We start from the raw sequence: 20077 nt of genomic DNA on the forward strand, positions 1-20077 counted from the left end.
TTTAGCTTTGAGACCTAGAGTTCTTCAGTTGGGAACTCTTTTTTTTTCTGAAATACCCATGTAAATATTTTGTCAGGTATAGAGATGTTTCCTGTTTTTTCCAGCTTACACGATTATCCTATTTTCTAAATAATAAGTCACTTTTAGAAGATGTTCCTTCTCATTCTGTAGCTATTCGGTGTTACTGTATTGTCAGAAGGGAGTCATTTATTTATATTGAACCCCTGTAAGGTAATACACATTTCTGTTATTTAAATAGTTTCCTTGAATTGTGTCTGGATCTCCATATGGTGGACTTGGATTGAAATTGACATGGTTCTTTATGATGTTTAATGTTTTTTTTATATTTTGTTTTATTTTCTTATTGTCAGTTTCTGTTTTTCATTACAAGAAATATTCTTGGTTTCTGTAATGTAAAACTGCATAAATAAAACATTTAAAAAAAAAAAAAAAAGGTTTGCACGAATTCCTGGAGCAAAAGTCCATAACACACTATTTGCCAGGTACACTAAATGAAGCTATTGCTTTTCTTGGAAGTGAGTATCAGGAGTTACTTCTATGTTATGGAATCTGCCAGGTACTTGCGATCTGAATTGGCCACTGTCAGAGACAAGATGCTGATCCTGATGGACCTTAGTCTGACCAAGCATGGCAATTCTTATGCTCTTATGCCCTAAAACCAGTAAAGCAGACAAAATTAAGGGCCTCATTTTCCACGCTGCTCGCACGTGATACCAGGATGGAGGTGGAGTCGGCCCCGGAAGAGGAGGAGTCGGGGCATCACCTGGGTCGACTCTGCGCTGACCAGTGGCGTAGCCAAGGGTGGGCCTGGGTGGGCAGCTGCCCACCCAATTTGGACCCAGGCCCACCCAACTGGAACCAGAAGTGGAGCACCGTCGCTGCCAGCCGGCGACCAGGCCGGCGGGGGCTGAAGAAATGAAGACCGGCACTGCCAGCCGCCACCAGAGGCCAGGCCAGTGGGGGCCGAAGAAATTATATACGTTGGTGACTGGCATGAAGACTGGTGCTGGCAGGGGCCGAAGAAATGAAGACCGGCGGGGCCAAAGAAAAGAAGATTAGCGCAGCCAGCCGCTGCCAGAGACCAGGCCGGCGGGGGCTGAAGAAATGAAGACCGGTGCTGCTAGCCGCCGCCGGAGACGAGCTGGTCAGCTGGGGGCCTTTGTGTGTATATGTATTTGAGATCGGAAGGGTGCTTCTGTGTATGTGTTTGTGGTGTGTATGTGAGAAAGGAATGGAGCTTCTGTGTGTATATGTGGTATATATGTGAGAAAGGAATGGAGCTTCTGTGTGTGTGTGTATGTGGTATATATGTGAGAAAGGAATGGAGCTTCTGTGTGTGTGTGTATGTGGTATATATGTGAGAAAGGAATGGAGCTTCTGTGTGTGTGTGTATGTGGTATATATGTGAGAAAGGAATGGAGCTTCTGTGTGTGTGTATGTGGTGTGTATGTAAGAAAGGAATAGTGCTTATGTGTGTGTGTATGTGAGGTGTATGTGAGAAAGGAATGGTGCTTCTGTGTGTGTGTGTGTGCGTGTATGTGAGGTGTATGTGAGAAAGGAATGGTGCTTCTGTGTGTGTGTATGTGAGGTGTATGTGAGAAAGGAATGGTGCTTCTGTGTGTGTGTATGTGAGGTGTATGTGAGAAAGGAATGGTGCTTCTGTGTGTGTGTGTGTATGTGAGGTGTATGTGAGAAAGGAATGGTGCTTCTGTGTGTGAAACAGGGAAGGTGCTTCTGTATGTGTGTGGTGTATATGTGAGTCAGGGAGGGTACTTGTGTGTGTCAATGTGTGTGCGAGAGAGAGATGGAGCATGTTTTTGGCTGGCTTGTGGCTGTGAGAGAGAGGGCATGTGTGTGATTGAGAGCTTGAGTGTAAGTGAAATAGAGAGAGCATGTGTGTGATTGAAAGCCTGTGTGTAAGTAAGAGAGAGCGAGAGCATTGTGTGATTGAGAGAGACTAGCCAGAGAGGTGACGTGTGTATGTTTGAGAGAGACTGATCAGGGAGATGACTGGTATGTGTGTGCTTGTGTGTATGAGAGAGAGAGAGACTGGTTGGGGAGATGATTGGTGTGTGAGAGACAGAAACTGGTCCTGAGGGAGTGGCTGGTGTGTGTGTGTGTGTGAGAGAGAGGAGACTGGTTGTGGTCCCTAAGGAAGAGGACCGTGAGGACAGCTTCAGCAGCTACTGCTGCTTCTGGTGTGGCCTGCAAGAGAAAGGAGTAGGAGAACTGCTGGAGAGAGTAAGTAAAGGTGGCTTTTTAAGTTCATTTTTCTTGATTGACTACCATTTTAATTATTGGGTACTGTGTGATGTGTCTGGTGTTTGAAATATTTTATTGGTGTTTGGTAAAGCTTTCAAAATTTGCATGCGTCTTTAATTATTGGATATTCTATTCATCCGCTGTTTTGAAATTATTGCATTAGTATGATTTTATAATTATGATTAATGATTTATATATCTTGATTTTATTTATTGTTTCATGAGGAATGGTGAAATTTTTGTTTTTCTATTGTTGCACTGTATAGAGTCTGGCAAGATGTGTTTTACAGTTCAGTTTTTGTCTGCACATTTCTATTTATACTTTATTTATTTATTTAAGATTTTTTTTTTTTATATATATATAACGGTGTTAGTGTGTACATCACATCGGTTTACATTATAACAATAGCTCGGAAAATACATAGAACAGGGATATACATTAAAACAGGGAAGTAATAAGGCATGGGCCATGTGAACGAGTAGAAAGGCATAGAAATATAGAGTAACTGGCAGAACGGTTCAGAACCTAAAAAGATAAGGTTCAGCGTGCCGATTCATAACATGTTGCAAATATAAATGTATAACGAGGTAGATAACAATAAAACATAAACATATGTTTATGTGGCTTTATTCTGTATTTGGTGAGAGTTTGTGTTCTGCATGCAAAGACTGAGATGAAGCATTCTTAGCATGTGGTTTCTCTGTAGGGCTCTGTAGTAGCTTGGCCTGTTCTGTTTTCCTGATAGGAGGTGTATTGATATTTTAGATTCTGGTGTAATATTTGTGGTATTCTGTTTCATAGGTAGGGTTGTTATTCTTTGAGTGTTGGCAAATAGTACTGTGTGTTCATATGGGAGGACCATGCCAAAATATATCACAATAGGTATTATGCCATATGAATTCCAAGATGCAAAGTTTTCTTGGCATCACAACAGTGCATGAAATTATCACAACATGTATATTAATTTTACCTCAGAATGTCACTTTTCATGTAAAATATGTTATAAATTCATAATTTAAAATTGTGGATGGGGAGGTGGGGGGATGGCGCCAGGCTATAAGGTTTGCCTAGGGTGCCTAATACCCTTGCATCGGCCCTGTGTATAGCAGCAACGCCCCCCCCCCCCCCAAAGTACCCTTGCAGGAAGTTTTTAATGCTGGTAAGTGCTTGAAATAATTGAGGTAAAATGTTTTAAAGTTTCACGCATGATGCATAATGTCTGTTGCAAATTACTTAGAAAGCCATTCTAGGGTGCAGTATATGGCATTATTTATCAATAAGAAAACAACTAGTAGGTCTCAGACCTGCATGCCCACAGCCCACCCATGTTAACCTTGTGCCCACCCAAAAAATAAATTCTGGCTACGCCACTGGCGCTGACGCCACAGACAGCGAAAAGTAGGGATGTGCAGAGCAAAATTTTATGTTCATATTTTTTATGTCCGAAAGGGGGTCCCACTTGCGGCCAATATGGACATAAAAAAAATCCAATGAGTTGGGTATATGTACATATGTGCAAAAAAAAAAATTAAACCCCCTCACCCTCCTTAATCCCCCCCCCAGACTTACCACAACTCCCTGGTGATCGAGCGAGGAGTGAGGACGTCATTTCTGCAATCCTTGGCGAGAAGCATGTGACGTCGGTGGCACGTCGAGTGACGCGGCGTCACGTGATTCCCGGCTCGTTCGCGCCGGATGGCTCGTTCGGCCCAAAAAGAACTTTTGGCCAGCTTGGGGGGGCCTCCTGACCCCCCCAAGCTGGCCAAAAGTTCTTTTTGGGCCGAACGAGCCGTCCGGCGCGAACGAGCCGGGAATCACGTGGCGCCGCGTCACTCAGACGCGACGTCACGTGATTCCCGGCAAGTTCGCGCCGGACGGCTCGTTCGGCCCAAAAAGAACTTTTGGCCAGCTTGGGGGGGCCTCCTGACCCCCTCAAGCTGGCCAACGTCACATGCTTCTCGCCAAGGATTGCAGAAATGGCGTCCTCGCTCCATCACCAGGGAGTTGTGGTAAGTCGGGGGGGGGGGGGTTAAGGAGGGTGAGGGGGTTTATATTTTTATTTTGGCTCAACAATCGCGATTTCCCACATATCGAACATATCTATGTTCGATATGTGGGAAATCCGATCGTTTATGTCGAATCAATTTTTTAAGTAAAAAAAAAATATGAGTTGCGTTTTACTAATGCGGTCAATCCGAATGCACACCCCTAGCGAAAAGGTAAGTGCCTTTTCGCGGCAGCTTTCGCTCCCAAAAGCTACACCTCCTATGGTGGCGCTATTGGGTGCGAAACCGGCAGTGATCGCTGCTGGCTAGCGCAGGCCCTCCCCCCGTTTCGGCTCCCCGCCCCTCATCTTCTAAAGTATCGCAGGCCTGCGATACTTTAGAAGATGAGGCCCTAAATGCCTTAGGCAGACCAACTTCTGAGCAAGGTCTGTGATTTACCTGATTGCCCCCTCTATCTCTGCCTCTGCTCCTAGCCTGCTGCAATGTCCACTCACTGGGAGAGGCCAGCCTTCCAAACACCTGGTCAAAAAAGAAAATGCAAGTTTGAATTTGGTGCATAAATTAACTATGGTAAAAGTTTTTGCACATTCTTGTTATTTCCACATGCATTCTTTATAAATTAGCAAAGCACACACAAAAATGTTAACCATGCCCCAATATACCCCAAACATGCCCACTTTGTTTGCATTTCTCCCTTTTATAAGATTGGGTGTGCGTGCTTCTACGTGCTGTTTATTCGCATGTAAATACTTTGATTATTATCTCCTTTGTGTAGGCAAGTCATTTAGCATCTTTATGCTAAAACTAATTCACAAGTAATTCTTTACAGAAACTTTGTAACCTTCTGCATAACCTTGTACAGAACCATGTAGTCTCTTAACATTATATTTACTTTAATGTCAAATCTGATAGTCTGCCTCCTATGAAAAAGCATCCCGAAGGAGATAAATCAAAATATTGTAAAATCATATAAATACAATTATGCATCAACAAAATATTAGCACTATAAATAATTAAATATCAAAATTAAAAGTGGCACTATGTCCCATATAATGAAAAGATTTATTTCTCTAAAAAATTTGCTTGTATAACTAAGTTCTCACTTTTTTCCTAAAAATTGGATTTAAAAAACATTCCTGTGCCCATGCCACTTTCCTCATGAAAAACTAGTCAATAATTGTTCTAGTTTTTGTATTTCACTTTTTGAATGTTCTGCTGCTGACTTTCTTCCGTCCTTTAAATACTAAAGATGATGTTATATTCCTAACGGTCTTTAGTCTGTCATATTCCTCTCTGTATACTGTGCCTATCCTAATGCAGTATGTGAATATGTACAGTATGTGAACGATAGCTTTGTCTTCTTTTTCCTTCTATAATATCTTAAACGGTGATAATATTTGCATATGTTACCATAATCACATCTTGAATTCTTGAAAATGATCAGCATTTGTGATGATAAAAGCTTCTGTCAAACAAAGAATGCTGTACCTGCATGGTTTATGAGACAGAATATCGTTAGGTGCTTCATCAATGCTAATGTTGGCAAGAAAATGGAAAGAAAAAAATGACTGATAACTTCAAATGTTGGAGGAAATGAGGAATCATCATTTTGAATCAAGTCGATGTAGCTTTTATCATGATTACTCTCCCAATACTCATATCTTGGTGACCTACAGTAAATAAGAATTGGTATATTTTATTTTATTCCGGTGCCTTTTCAAATACATGCACTTAGATTCTTTTGAACTACTGTATGCCTTGTCATCTCAGAGCTAGCAATAAAAGCTGAGATCCTAATATCTTAAGTCCTCCTTCCTTTTTCAACTCCAGAGATTCAGACTCTATGGTTTAGTTAAACCTGTGAATGTCATTCTTGTAATTTCCTTTTGCAATGTTGTAATTAATTACCACATGGTTAATGTTGCATAGTAGGGTAGCAACATAAACGCAGATGAATGGTTATCACCCACAATTTTCCAGATATCTGTAGACAATGACACATGCCAGCTGACCAAAGGGTACACCTGCAATGGTTCTGTGGGATGTGCAGTCTGTATCACTCAGGGAGCAGATTGCTGTTGTGATTCCCAGCAGCAGAAGAAAATATCCTCCTCTTTCCATGAAACACTTTACCATCTGAAAGTAAGCTTTTCCCCTTTACCTTTTTGCTCATCTCTTTTGAAATCCATAATGGTTTGTTTTTCTTTTTACTTGTATTTACGTTTTTAATATAAAGACACGTTGCCCTTACAGTGTCTCCTTTTGACCCATTGTTCTGCTTTTTAAAGATCTTATCATCCTGTCAAGGCTTTCCTAACAATCTCCTCCCATTTTAATAAAAGAGATATTCTTGAGGACTAGGACCCTGACCTTTGTATGACCCATCTCTGACTTTGCTCGAAACTATACTATCTGTATCTGATTATCTCTGTAACTAAGGTGACCATCTACTTGGATACATTAGAAATACTTTAAGTACTATGACTAGTTCTGTTCCCTCCCTTGTGGATTCTGTTACTATATTTGCCTAAAGAGACCTCCTTGAAGGGACTCCAGGATCTATCTACTTCTGTTTCTAAGAATAAGATGCTCCAATCAACATCCAGAAGATGAAAATCTCCCACTAACAACAACTATCCCTTCATTGCAGTTTTATGTAGGGCATTGACTAAATCTCTATCAACTCTTCTGCCTGTGCTAAATGGAAGTAGGTGAGCTCATGGAAAAAAAAATGTAGTTCTGTGACATTATTACATTTTGCTTGCCATTTTATTTGCTTCACATCACAAGTTATGTCATTTATCTTTTGTTATTTTGTTTCCATTAAAGTCTATGGGAGAAGCAAGCAGAGAAAGCAGTACCAAGAGTGGAACAAAATGTCGCCAAGAGAGGTGCAAAGCGGTAACAGTGAAACAAACACAAGACACTGCGAAGCAGCACAAATAGTAGCATGAAAAGCATATGGCACCAAAAAAGGAGGAAAGGGCACAAACAATGGCATGAACACCCCAAGGCATCATAAGAGGGGCAAAGTGACACTAACATTAGTAGCATGAATACCCCCAAAGCAATGTGAGGAGGCAAAGCAACACAAAAAGTGGCATGAATCACCCCAAGGCACAGTGAGAAGGGCAAAGTACACCATCACCAGTAGCATAAAAAACCCAAGGCACCATGAGAAGAACAAAACATGACAAAGTGACCAAACATAGGCATGAACCACTCAAGCAATGGTTTGCAGTCAGCATCTTCAAGGGTTTCAGTGAATCCCCACACTTACATCAAACTCTTTTTTTTTTTTTTTTTTTCTTCATCTGTAATTGCTTCCATGGGTAGAGTTTGTAGGGAGCATTGCCTCCACCAAAATTTAAAAAAGGCAATGTGGCCTGGCATGCCACAATGGACCCCATCTTGCTGTGGCCTTGAAAAGAATGAAGGAGGCCTGGCAGGCTGCCATACAGCACATCCCACAGTGGTCTTGAAGAGATCAATGAGGCCTGGCAAGCCACCTTGAAGCTCATCTCGCAACAGCCTTGAAGAGAGTGATGGCCGGTAGGGCCTAGAAGAAAAGGAGGGGGTCCAGTGTGTATTTGAGGCAGAGAACTTGTGTGTGTGTGTGTGTATGTGTATGAGAGAGAGAGCTCATATGTGTGCGTAAGGGAGAGAGCATGTGTGTGTGTGTGTGTGTGTATGTGTGTGTATGAGAGAGAGAGCTCATATGTGTGTGTGTGTGTGTGTGAGAGAGAGAGAGCATATATGTGTGCGTGAGTAAGAGAGAGAGCATGTGTGTGTGTGTGAGAGAGAGAGAGAGAGCATATATGTGTGCATGAGTAAGGGAGAGAGCATGTGTGTGTGTGAGAGAGAGAGAGCATATATGTGTGTGTTTGTGTGTGTGAGGGTTAATATACCACAAGAAAAGGATTAAGGAAAGCATCCCAAACAGTGACATGAATACCCTCAAGCACTGTGAAAAGACAAACGGAAAAAACAACAGTGACATGAAGACCCCCAAAGAAATACAAGAAGTGCAAATCAACAGAAGAAGTGGCATGAACACCCCAACATATTCAGAGAGGAGCAACGTGGAAGAACCCCAGATTCTCTGAGAGATACAAAGTATCAACAGCAAAGGCCTGCACTGCAACATTGTTTATTTGGTCCTGTATAAAGGTATCACAGCCTCTAAAGACTGTTTTCTCCAGAAATATTAGATCTCCTACAACACTTCTTAATTAAATGCAATAAAGAAATATTATATTTTCTCTTGACAAGCATATTCTTGTGTAAAAAAAAAATCTAAATATAGATTTTTTTTTATCAGGTCTATAAATGTGGGAAGAAAAAATGACATAAAAGTGTGGTTTAGTTTCATGCTGGCCACTGGAAAGATTTACACCATAGATGCCTGGAGTGGACTCACTTTACAGTATGTGCTCATTCCCAAGGTACTGAGTAAGAGGCAGGGTAGCAGAAGCCGTGGCATCAACACTCTCAGGCACTGAGTGAAGGTCAATACAGAAAGAGAAGATTCAACAACATTTTGAATATTTTTTCTACCCTTCTATCAGTTCCCGGCACAGGATTTAGCAGCTCCCATCAGGGCCAGTGCAAGAGTATTAGGACTATGAGGGGCAGATTTTTAAAAAATACGCGAGCGCGTACTTTTGTTCGCGCACCAGGTGCGAACAAATGTACGCTGGATTTTATAAGATACGCACGTAGCCGCGCGTATCTTATAAAATCCGGGGTCGGTGCACGCAAGGGGGTGCATATTTGTGCAACCTGCGCGCGCCGAGCCCAGCGCGAGCTGCATGTCCCCTCCGAGGCCGCTCCCTTCCCCTACCTAACCCACCCCCCCAGCCCTATCTAACCCCCCCCCTTACCTTTGTCGGCAAAGTTACGCCTGCTGAAAGCAGGCGTAACTTTGCGCGCTTCGCCGGCAGCCCCGCTCTGGTCCCGGGGGCTGGTCCGGAGGCCTCGACCACGCCCCCGGGCCTGCCCCCAAATGCCGGGGCACGTCCCCGAAACGCTGCGTCGTTTCGGGAACGCCCCCGGACACGCCCCCTCCCGCCCCTTTTCGAAAGCCCCGGGACTTACGCGCATCCCGGGGCTTTACGCGCCCTGGCGGCCTATGCAAAATAGGTGCGCCGGCGCGCACGGGCCTTTTAAAATCCGCCCCTAAGAGCATAAGTCTTGCCATACTGGTTCAGACCAAGGGTCCATCAAGCCCAGTATCCTGATTCCAACAGTGGCTATGCCAGGTCACAAGTATTTGGCAGGATCCCAAGGGGTAGATAGATTCCAAGCTGCTTATCCCAAGAATAAGCAGTGCATTTCTGCAACTCTATCTTAATAATGGTTAATGGACTTTTCCTTCAGGAACTTGTACAAACCTTTTTTAAATGCAATTACACTAATAGCTTTCACCACAACCTCTGACAACAAATTCCAGAGCTTAATTATGCATTGTCTGGCTTGTTCTTTGTTCATCTAAAAAAACACAAGCAATGATAAACAAATCAGTAGACATGTAATCTAATATCCATATTACAACTTATATAACTTAACTATAAACAACTTCTATAAGTACAGCCAAGTAAATACAGTATAACACATTCACTCATACCTCTGCATCAATCCATAGTGCAATGTCAGTGAGAAGGAGTGGTGCAATGGCAGAAGAAAAAAAATAAACAATAAGGATAAAATTAAAAATATTAAAATATTTTTAAAATATAGTAATTATATACAAAATTGATATTAGATAAATAAAAGATGGGAACATTTTCTTAATAACTATTTTTTTAAGACAATCGTCTCATTTATTTATACATTTATTTACATTTATTATATGCCTTCATCAAGAGTTAGCATGAATTATATCAAAAAATAAAAATTTAATAAACTTCTAAACTATATAACATATAATAAAACATAGGATAAAATTATAAACCCTATTATACCAATATTCTTCTCTTTTAAAGTAGTAAAATTCTTTATTATGTTTCTGAAATTGTTACATTCAGTTCATGTTCAGTGGACAGAGTTTCAAGTCTGTTCAGCCACTTATTGCACAAGTGTCATTCTTGAAGATCAAGAATTTGCTGCATGCATTTTCTTCTTTAGCAACAGAAATGAGCAGAGTTCATAAAAGAGCTATATGCATCTCTTTAAATATCCCCTCAAGATGTAACCTAGGGATGGCTTTCATTAGGTTGAGACGACCCAAGGCTACTGCCTTTTTCTTAAATTATTATTTATTATATATTCAACAAATGGTTACAGTATCAGCCAAAGGTAACACAATTTTATGAGTGCACTTGAAGTTACAACAATTTGCATAAATCATTTATGCACACATATTACAAAATTGGCACGTCCATGTGTGCGCACTGGGAAGCGCACGCACATGGACACATGAGCACTTCTTTAAAAATCTACCCTTCTGGAAGTATACCACAATGGCTTAGGTGATGTTGATCCTGAGAAATGCTTCCCTAAGGCATGATGAAATCTATCTTCAGTTTCTGGCTGGAGTCAGGGTCTACCACCAGTTTTAAAATGTCTGAAAATATCTTGTAAATTCTTTGACCTTACATTCAGGAACTCCCCAGAGTCTTTCATTGGATATCCTCTTGCCTGTTCGTTAAATTATCTTGTCTCCCTTTCAGTATCTGGACTTTTTGCTCTATAGCTTTTAGCCTTTTATGAGCATGAGCAGAATGATCTATTTGTTCACCTATATGAATTTCATTGATGCCTAATCTTTCTTTAAGGTCCTTAACATCTTTCTACAAGTTAGAAATTGATCCAGATATTTTTATCTGCAAGATCACTTTTTGTAAGACTATCTAGCTTGACATTTTCAACTGGACCTGTCAAGACATCATGTCTCATAGAAACTCCACAGTTGGTTAAGTTCTGCTCTTTGGGAGTCTTTTAAAATTTTGACAAGGCAGTAGCATATTTAGGCTTCAAATCTGCTGTGGACATTTTTGATAGTCCAATCAAGTCAGAAAACAAAGTGATATTTTAACTATACTACTATTTACTACTACTACTACTACTACTACTTAACATACGCAATGCTATGCAAACAACAATACACAAGAGATATTCCATGTTCAATAAGTTTACAATCTAATCAAGGTAAACATATAAGTTAAAAGACAATTGCTAAAATTAGTTAATGAGGCTTCAGAAAGGTGGATTTTTAGATGGGATTAAAGAAAGTGAGAGAGGGAGCAGGAGTACCATCTCAGAAGTCTATTCCAAGCATGCGGTGCAGCCAGGAGGAAAGCATGGAGTTGAGAATCATCGGTAGAGGAGAATGGCATAGACAGTAATGACATCTGATGAGTGGAGTATACAAGAAAGGGTGTAGAGAGAGAGAAGAGAGGAGACGTAGTGAGCTACTGGAGAGTGAAGGCTTAGAGAATAGTGATTTCTCTAACCAAGGGAGTTACTTTCTAATCCTATCTGCTGTCCCCCACTTCGCCCCCCCCCCCCCCCATTACTGCCGAATTCAGAGAGGCTTGCACCGTTGGAAAATCCAGCCCTAAATTCCAAAAAATCAGTGTCTTCAAGCTTCAGTGCCTGTGATGGAGCCTCTTCCTTAAACTTTAATTAACATTTGAAGCCTCCTCTTGGGACTCCAATTAACTCTGAGCAAACTGAATTAGAGATGTAAATCGGAACCATAATTGGTTCGGTTCCGGTTCTGATTCAAATCTTACAATTTTTATAGTCCGGCATGATTGGTTTTTTGTTTATCGGCTGCGCCCGAGCCGATAAACAAAAAACCCACCCGACCCTTTAAAAATGACCCCTTTGCTTCCCAAACCCCCCAAAACCATTTTAAAATTACCTGGTGGTCCAGTGGGGGCACGGGGAGCGATCTCCCGCTCTCAGGCCATCGGCTGCGCTAATAAAAATGGCACCGATGGCCGTTTGCCCTTACCATGTGACAGGGTATCTGTGCCATTGGCCGGCCCCTGTCACATGGTAGGAGCACTGGATGGCTGGCGCCATCTTTAAAAATGGCGCCGGCCATTTTTGGTCGGTCACTAACCCAGTTATTATACCCCTAGTTTTTTGTAACTGCATCCCCCTTGCACTAGTTTAGTTCTACTGTTCATTGCACCCCTTGTTTCTATGTAAACCGACATGATGTGACCTGTTCATGAATGCCGGTATATAAAAAATATAAATAAAATAAATACACGTCAGGGCGGGAACCTTGGGGGCGGCCCCAGCGCATGTCGTCAATATCTCCAGGTATATCAAGCCTCCGCTTCACTACCACCTTTGAGTTAGCAAGGACTTTGGTTTAGCTACTCTGACCACTCTAAGATGCTTGCTTAGATGCCACCTTCACTCCAAGGGCCTCTCTCCTGTAGAAGCTCTAGACACCCGCTCCTCGGGGGTCTCTCACTTCCATCTACCTTTCGGGGCCTCTACTAATTAAGACAACCGCTCCTTGGGGGTCTTTCTCTCTCTTCTCCATTTCAGGATATCGGTCTATCAGGTACTCGCTCCTCGAGGGCCTTCCAGCCTATGTATCCTGCACCACAGACCTTCGGTCCCACCATTTCATCATCAGGAAGACACCTATATTCCTGTGAGTATCTCTACAATCCAGTGCTCCAGCTCCACCCACCAGCCACGGCGTTACCCGTACTGTGGGCTCCTGCCTATCGTGAACATCTGGGTGAGATTATACATCCAAGCCTGTTGAACGTATTGGCACCTCGTGGATCTCAGTGCCTTACCTTCCTGCCTACATCTTCTATCTACAGCAGTACAATAAAGCCCTCCTTTCATACTGTGTGCTATTTGAGTTCAGCCTATCACTGTGGATCCCCACGGGGGCCCCTCCCTGTGGGCGGAGTCATCTCCACAGTGACCAAGGGTCCACAATGCTACAAACACAACAACATAAATGCATCAGAATCATACAATCATATTAAATAGAATACCAGAGCCTGACATTTCATGTTTCAGCTAACACCTGCATCAGGGGCTGGGCATTACATTTTATACATATAAAATGAAGAGTAGCAAGAAATCATTAATGGAAATCACAATGATGCAGGGTTTATCAACAACCCAATAGTTCAGGTGATAATTGCTTATTCACTCCAAAGGTATTGTAAATACACCATTCAATTGGATACATGTATGTGGCACTTAACAGGAAGGACATTGCTTTCACACTGAGGGGTGTGTACAGCCTCTTCTGCACTGTACTGTAAGATCTCTGCAGAAAGTAGTGCACAGTGCACACCTCTTTAAAGACTCGTGAAAAACTCCAAAGGAAACTTGCCAGTAACTGGCAGGATCCCAAGGGGGATAGTGTGACTTGGCAGAAAATCAACACTCAGGCAATGCATTAACTGATGTGTGGGCATGTGATTTTAACTTCTTGTGGTGGATTCTCAAAGCCCACCGAGCGGGTAAATTTATCTGGTTATCTTCAGCTGGATATTCAGCCACATTTCCCTGGGTACATTTAGATTAGCCATTTGTGTGGTCAGACCAGGCCTGGGTTTAGGCATAGGCAACTGCCTTTGGTGCCATATTTTGTTAGGCACCAGAGCATTGGTGTTGCTGCTGCCATCCAGACCTGCAACCCTTTCTTCCTCCAGGTCTCTTACCAGCTGCAGCAAAATCTTCCCCTAAACATATGCAGGGCTTTGCACCAGCGTGTGCACACTCCCAGCACACCCCGTGGAGTTCTGCTTCTAGCACGAGTTGCCCTGGAAACAGGAAGCTTGTGCTGTAGCAGGGGGTGGAGCGCCATGGGGCCTGTTGGGGGCTTGCATGCATCAGTGCAAGGACCCCCATGTTTGTTTAAAGGTTCTTCCTACAGTGTCAATGGGACAGGATTTTGAATGGGAAGGGTTGTAGGCCCCGATTGAGAGGAGATGCCCAGCAAAAGAAGAGGATATGAACTGGGCAGGGGTCCTGCACTCTTTGATTTTTTTGGGGGGGTTATGCAGGCTACTGTCTCCTCCACCCTCCCCTGATGATTTTTGGGAGAGTCTCCTCTCCTTCTATGATTTCTGCAATGGAGAGGCTAACCTCTTCGACCCAGACCCTTTAATGATGATTTCTGGGCAACCCCCATGCCCTGGCTTATGAGCACCTAAATTATAAAACCGGTGATGGGTCAGACTTATGCTGGTAAAATTAGCCTGTCGGCGAAGAATATCATAGCAACCATCTAGAAAAAGTCATGGCAGAATGCTTCCAGGTGGCCTTTTTAATATCTAGCTAAATCAGTGCAGCTTGCTTTAGAGCCCACATAAACTTAGCTCTTAGAGAGAATCTATTTTCAACTGGGTAGTTAAATACAACTAAAAAGCTGGCTTTACCAGAGTAAATCTTGTGAATAGCAACCTCCTTGTCTTTACTGGCATTATGGCAGAAGCAAGCTTATGTCACTGCCACCACCAAATTCCAGATGAGACTTATGCAGAACTCTAACTTAGCATTCCAAATGAGGGTCAAACAAACAGGTGAGAAAGAGGGAGGTACCTAGGCACTCCAGGCCTCTTTAAAAATGTAATTTGGGTATTTCTAAATCATTATTTAGGATGAATTAACCTCCAAGATGCATCCATCTTGTGTAACTAGCCCCAGCTTTCACTTGCAGCCTCTTCCAAATGAGAAGTCCTTGCTTTGGTTTTGCACAGTAACTCTCACTCTAAAACATTGCTTGCTTGCTTGTTTTCTTTTGATTCTGAACTTTTTTTGTTGTTGTTGTTAAGTGGCTGAATTAAAGCATGGGACTGGTCAATCAGCAAGGGAACACTTGAGGAACAGCATGCACATTTTATTTATGGCTCACTTTCCACCTGGGCGGAGATGGCCAGCAATTTACAACTGTACAGAAAACGTTACAAGCAGTACTTTCTGAAATTCCACATTTTCTGAGCTGCATTATTATGGAACATTTGTCATGCAGCCCAACTGCTCTGTCCGCCTGGTAATTGATTTACTGCAGCAGCTGTAGGAATGAAAAAAGTCAATGCCCACTCCATCCCTTCATGGCAGCTCAGAGCAGCAGGTGATCCACAATCAGAAAAAAAACAAATTTGGGAAACGAGGAACACATTTAGCAGTTTGCTGAATAAACACTAATGACATAATGAAACTTGCTTTACTTTTACCAGGGTAGGTAGCTGTGAGCCTCTTTCTGGCATGGGGTTTCCTGCCACAAGCAAGATCTGGTCCAAGCAACAGACCTATCTAAACAAGAAATCAAACTGAAAATACCTTCTCTATTTTGATAACGTAAAACTTTTAAAAACAGTGGTGCTTTGTAAAATCTCAGGTTACCATAACCATAAATCAGCATTTTTCATTGAGGGCATTTTAGCAGAAAGAAGATTCCTGTCTTTCAGACTTAAAGGATAAAGGGAAAAAGTTGGAGAGGGAACTGATACCTTTCCAGAACAATATTCATTCTTGATAGATTAGTGCTGTATTGTCTTACAATATTCTTCTGAAACAGCACAGAAAGAAAATTACTCAGGGATCTATGTACTACAAAGTGATAGATCCGGCATGATATTGAAGGGTTCCAGGGTATGATAAAGGTGATCACCTGAGAAACTTTGTCATTGTATTATATATGAACATTACACAAATTATGAAATGAAAAATGTTCACATAAATGTAGCTCAAATGTGCACTTTGCCATGATAGCATTTTGAAAGCATTTGAAAGATTTCCTGTTCACAGAAACCTTGGGTGGTACTTAGGTATCTCAGGGTAGCAGGAAATTGAGAGTCAGACAGTTATTTGTATTGTATCAATTGGCAAATGTTATAGGTGGTTCTATATTTTAATGTATATGTATTTTTATGTTCGTATTTGTAATTTTATGATTCATGTTATAATTCAATTAGCACATTTTGCTATAGGCAAAGCATAAATATTTTAAATAAATGTGTAAGCTTCCCGGATTGATATAACCATAGTTTCAATATCTATAGTTATTTTTTCTTTGCACAATCAAGTAGAAAATGAAAGTGAACTAAATGCCAAAGTATAAAAAGTAACTCCTCAAACATAGAAAGCATCTCAAAATCTGCATGTTCATTTCTTTTCTAGTCAACCCAGCTGAGCTTATTTATATAAGCCTGTTTTGGGGGTAATGAACTTTCTACACAAAGCAAGAAGACAGTCAATTGACTAGACTGTAAGCTCTAGGAAGCTGTACAGCTCTGCAGATGTATAGTAGATGTTTAGAAGTGATAAATAGTAGTAGTAGCAAATGTGAAAAAGTTCCAAACATCTCCTCCAGGAATCACAGCAATGTGAAGCAGGGGGGAAACTCCAAGATGTTATCTCATTGCTGAAAGCACCCCATGGTACACAAAAGCTAATCATCTTCAAAAATAAACAAATCAAGACACATCACAGCTGTTCTTAAAAGGTTCATACATTCACACAAAACGATCAGTGGTGCTAAAAACACAAATAGGCTCCTATTCAGAAACATTTAGACGGATAATTCAGAAATTATCCAGCTAAATAAATATTTGGGCACTTAACCAGCTATAATTTAACCACTTTAACCAGTAGCTGGCTGACAGGCCAATACAGTAAAGTGCGGCCGCGGTAACCCTGCTTCTAACCCGCTTTCTACTCACAATTTGGCCGCGTTAGTCCAACCTGCGATTCACTATCCCTTTTAACCCATCCTTACCGCCTCTTTAAATCAACGGCTAACCCTTTCTGCCTGCGGCATGTTTATGGGATGTAAACGATCGGATTAGCTATTCCCTCCCATACAGTAACGCGTGCCCCGATTATCGCTTTTTAAACCTGCAGTTTTGCCGCGCGTTTAACCTGCTAATTTACCGCCTACCCCTACACCTGCATTAGTGTGGAGCATCAGGCAAGCCAAGACGAAATTTCACGGGCCAGGGAGCAGCCCCAGCCAGCCCCGCTTCACTGCCTGACCCCCTAACTCCCCGGGACAAGTCCGAAGTGAATCGGGCAAACTTTCCGCCAGCCCCCGCTCACCTGCCCTGGCCGCGTCCATCTCCCACGCTGATGGTTCCGGAGCAGCCCCAGTCCTCTCTCCCCTCCTCCCGGGGACAGCCAGCGGCGAGAGCGGCTTCAGCAGCTCGGGGTGGATCGGGCACTCTTTAGAATTGAAAATATTTTTGAAACAAAGTGACTCTGGTTTTGGAAGGTTTTTCTTATGAAAAACAGACTAAAGGAAAATTATAATAATGATTAGTTTGCATGGATAATGAAAGTCACTGTATTACTAACTCCAGATTCAGTCTAACTTGTTAAACATGTTTGACATAGCAGTAATTCTTGTTTTAAATCTGTTTCCCAAAAATAAGAGAAAAGAAAAGGTATTTCTAGAGCTGATTTTTATATATGTGATGATTACAAGAGGGAGCACTGTCGATGTCAAGGGTTTTATTGTATCTCTGTTCAATATAGTTCAACTTATAAGTTATTTACTGATTCTTGCTGTGAACAAATAAAATATACTGAGGAAAAATACTGAAGTCTAAACAAGGCTTAGAAATGCAGAGTACCACTATGCCAAAGTTGATGAATTAATTGCATTTGCTAGAAAATAGAAATAATGATATGTGATCCTTTCTTGTAGTAACAAAAATGTGTTGTGCTTGTAGGTAATGGCAGTCAGGATCTAGGACATGCTGACCTGTTAACTGGTCATCATAATCTAAGACATCTAGGACATCTAAAGATAAACTGTTAAAGCAAAGTGTTGAAGTGAAACTGGGATTAGTCAATCTGAAATATTTTTGCTGAACCATGATTTTGTAGAAATAAACAGTATACAAACCTGATTGCATGCATTGGATTTTGGGAACAAACTCTGAGTGTTTGCCTGAAGGATCATGTTTCTCATGTAATACTATATTAATAAATGTGGTTGCCTTATACTGCAACAGATTTTTTTTTGGAGCAAGTTAGAGAGAATAACTTTATCTTCACAGGGAGTGAGGGTTTACAAGTCTGGAAGCATGATTTATGTTCAGGGGGGGCTAGGGGTTACATGAAAAACCCAGAAGTCTGACATCAGTTTGGAAGGAGATAGGGTCCTGGAGGCCCAATCAGTTTGGAAGTTGGGAACGTCTATGGGGTGCCGGATTTACGCACGCAGGGCACTCATGCACCGGCGCGCCTATTTTGCATAGGCTGCCGGCGCGTGCAAAGCCCCGGGATACACGTAAATCCCGGGGCTTCATAAAAGGGGCGGGAGGGGCATGTCCGGGGGCGTGTCGGAAGTCCGTGGGTGTGTCCGGGGGCGTGTCTGGGGTCAGGGGGCGGTCCAAGTTGGGTCCGGGGGTGTGGCAATGGTTCAGGGGCGGGCCGGGAGGGCGATCCCGAGTCCCCTGGCAATGTGTGGCCTGTGCTGGGGGATGGCAAGATGGCACGTGCAAGTTCCGCCTGCTTCGAGCAGGCGGAACTTGCACAACAAAGGTAGGGGGGGATTTAGTTAGGGCTGGGGTGTGGGTTAGATAGGGGAAGGGAGGGGAAGGTGGGGGGACGCGGAAGGAAAGTTCCCTCCGAGGCTCCTCCGATTTCGGAGGGGCCTCGGAGGGAACGGAGGCAGCCTGCGTGGCTCGGCGCACGCAGGCTGCCGATTTTGTGCAGCCTTGCGCGCACCGATCCCAGATTTTATAAGATACACACGGCTACGCGCATATCTTATAAAATCCGGCGTACTTTTGTTTGCGCGAACAAAAGTACGCGCGCACGTACTTTTTTAAGCTCTATCCCTAAGTTAATTTTAGTGGCCTTTATAGGCCATGTTAATTACCTCTCCTGAAATATAGTTTAATTTTCTGGCATTAGCAGGACACATTAAGCTTTGTAGGAATTAACGCTGGACAGTACATCCAGCATCAATACCTAATAAGGTAATTTAAATTTAAATTTTTAAATTTTTTTTTTTTTTAATTTTTAGACATTTGAATTAGTGTTATTGCTGAACAACCAATTCCACGACTGACATGGATGCAAATAGAACAAATTAACACATAGCACATGGGTGTTAGCTAATAGGGATGTGAATCGTGTGCCCGATCGTTTTAACGATCGGGTTCGGCTGGGAGGGTGGGGGGGGGGGGAATCTGATCATTAGAGATGTGAATTGGGATCGGTTCTGATTCCAATTCACATCACAAATTTTTTTTAGTGAGGCCCGCGCCGATAAAAAAAAACCCACCCCAACCCTTTAAAATTACCCCCTTAGCCTCCCCCACTCTCCCAACCCCCCCAAAATTTTACACATACCTGGTGGTCCAGGGGGGGCCGCGGGGAGCGACCTCCCTTTCCCAGGCCATCAGCTGCGCTAAAAAAAAATGGCGCCAATGGCCCTTTGCCCTTACCATGTGACAGGGTATCCGTGCCATTGGCCGGCGCCATCTTTAAAGATGGTGCCGGCCATCCAGTGCTCCTACCATGTGACAGGGGCCGGCCAATGGCACGGATACCCTGTCACATGGTAAGGGCAAAGGGCCATCGGCGCCATCTTTATGAGTGGCAGCTGATGGCCCGAGAGCGGGAGATCGCTCCCCGCACTCCCCCCTGGACCACCAGGTAATTTTAAAAGGTTTGGGGGGGGGGGGGGTCGGGAGGGTGGGGGAGGCTAAGGGGGTCGGTTTAAAGGGTCAAGTGTTTTTTTTTTTAATTGGGCCATCGGCGCCATTTATATTAGTGGCAGCCAAAATAGCGCCGATGGCCCGAGAGCAGGAGATCACGCTGGGAAACACCCCCCC

The 20077-nt window shown here is 42.8% G+C and overlaps 1 long non-coding RNA gene across 1 annotated transcript in view; it reads right to left on the reverse strand.

Annotated features, from left to right (window-relative positions):
- Positions 1-20077, reverse strand: part of LOC115099095 — a 91785-nt gene that overhangs the window by 38575 nt on the left and 33133 nt on the right. Inside the window, exons 3-4 of the long non-coding RNA XR_003858683.1 lie at positions 9683-9779; positions 4728-4808 (exon numbers count right to left, since the gene is read on the reverse strand). This is a non-coding gene — a long non-coding RNA (uncharacterized LOC115099095). The remainder of the gene's footprint in view (positions 1-4727; positions 4809-9682; positions 9780-20077) is intronic.

The sequence above is a fragment of the Rhinatrema bivittatum genome, chromosome 9, assembly GCF_901001135.1.
Source record: "Rhinatrema bivittatum chromosome 9, aRhiBiv1.1, whole genome shotgun sequence".
Taxonomy (NCBI): Eukaryota; Metazoa; Chordata; class Amphibia; order Gymnophiona; family Rhinatrematidae; genus Rhinatrema; species Rhinatrema bivittatum.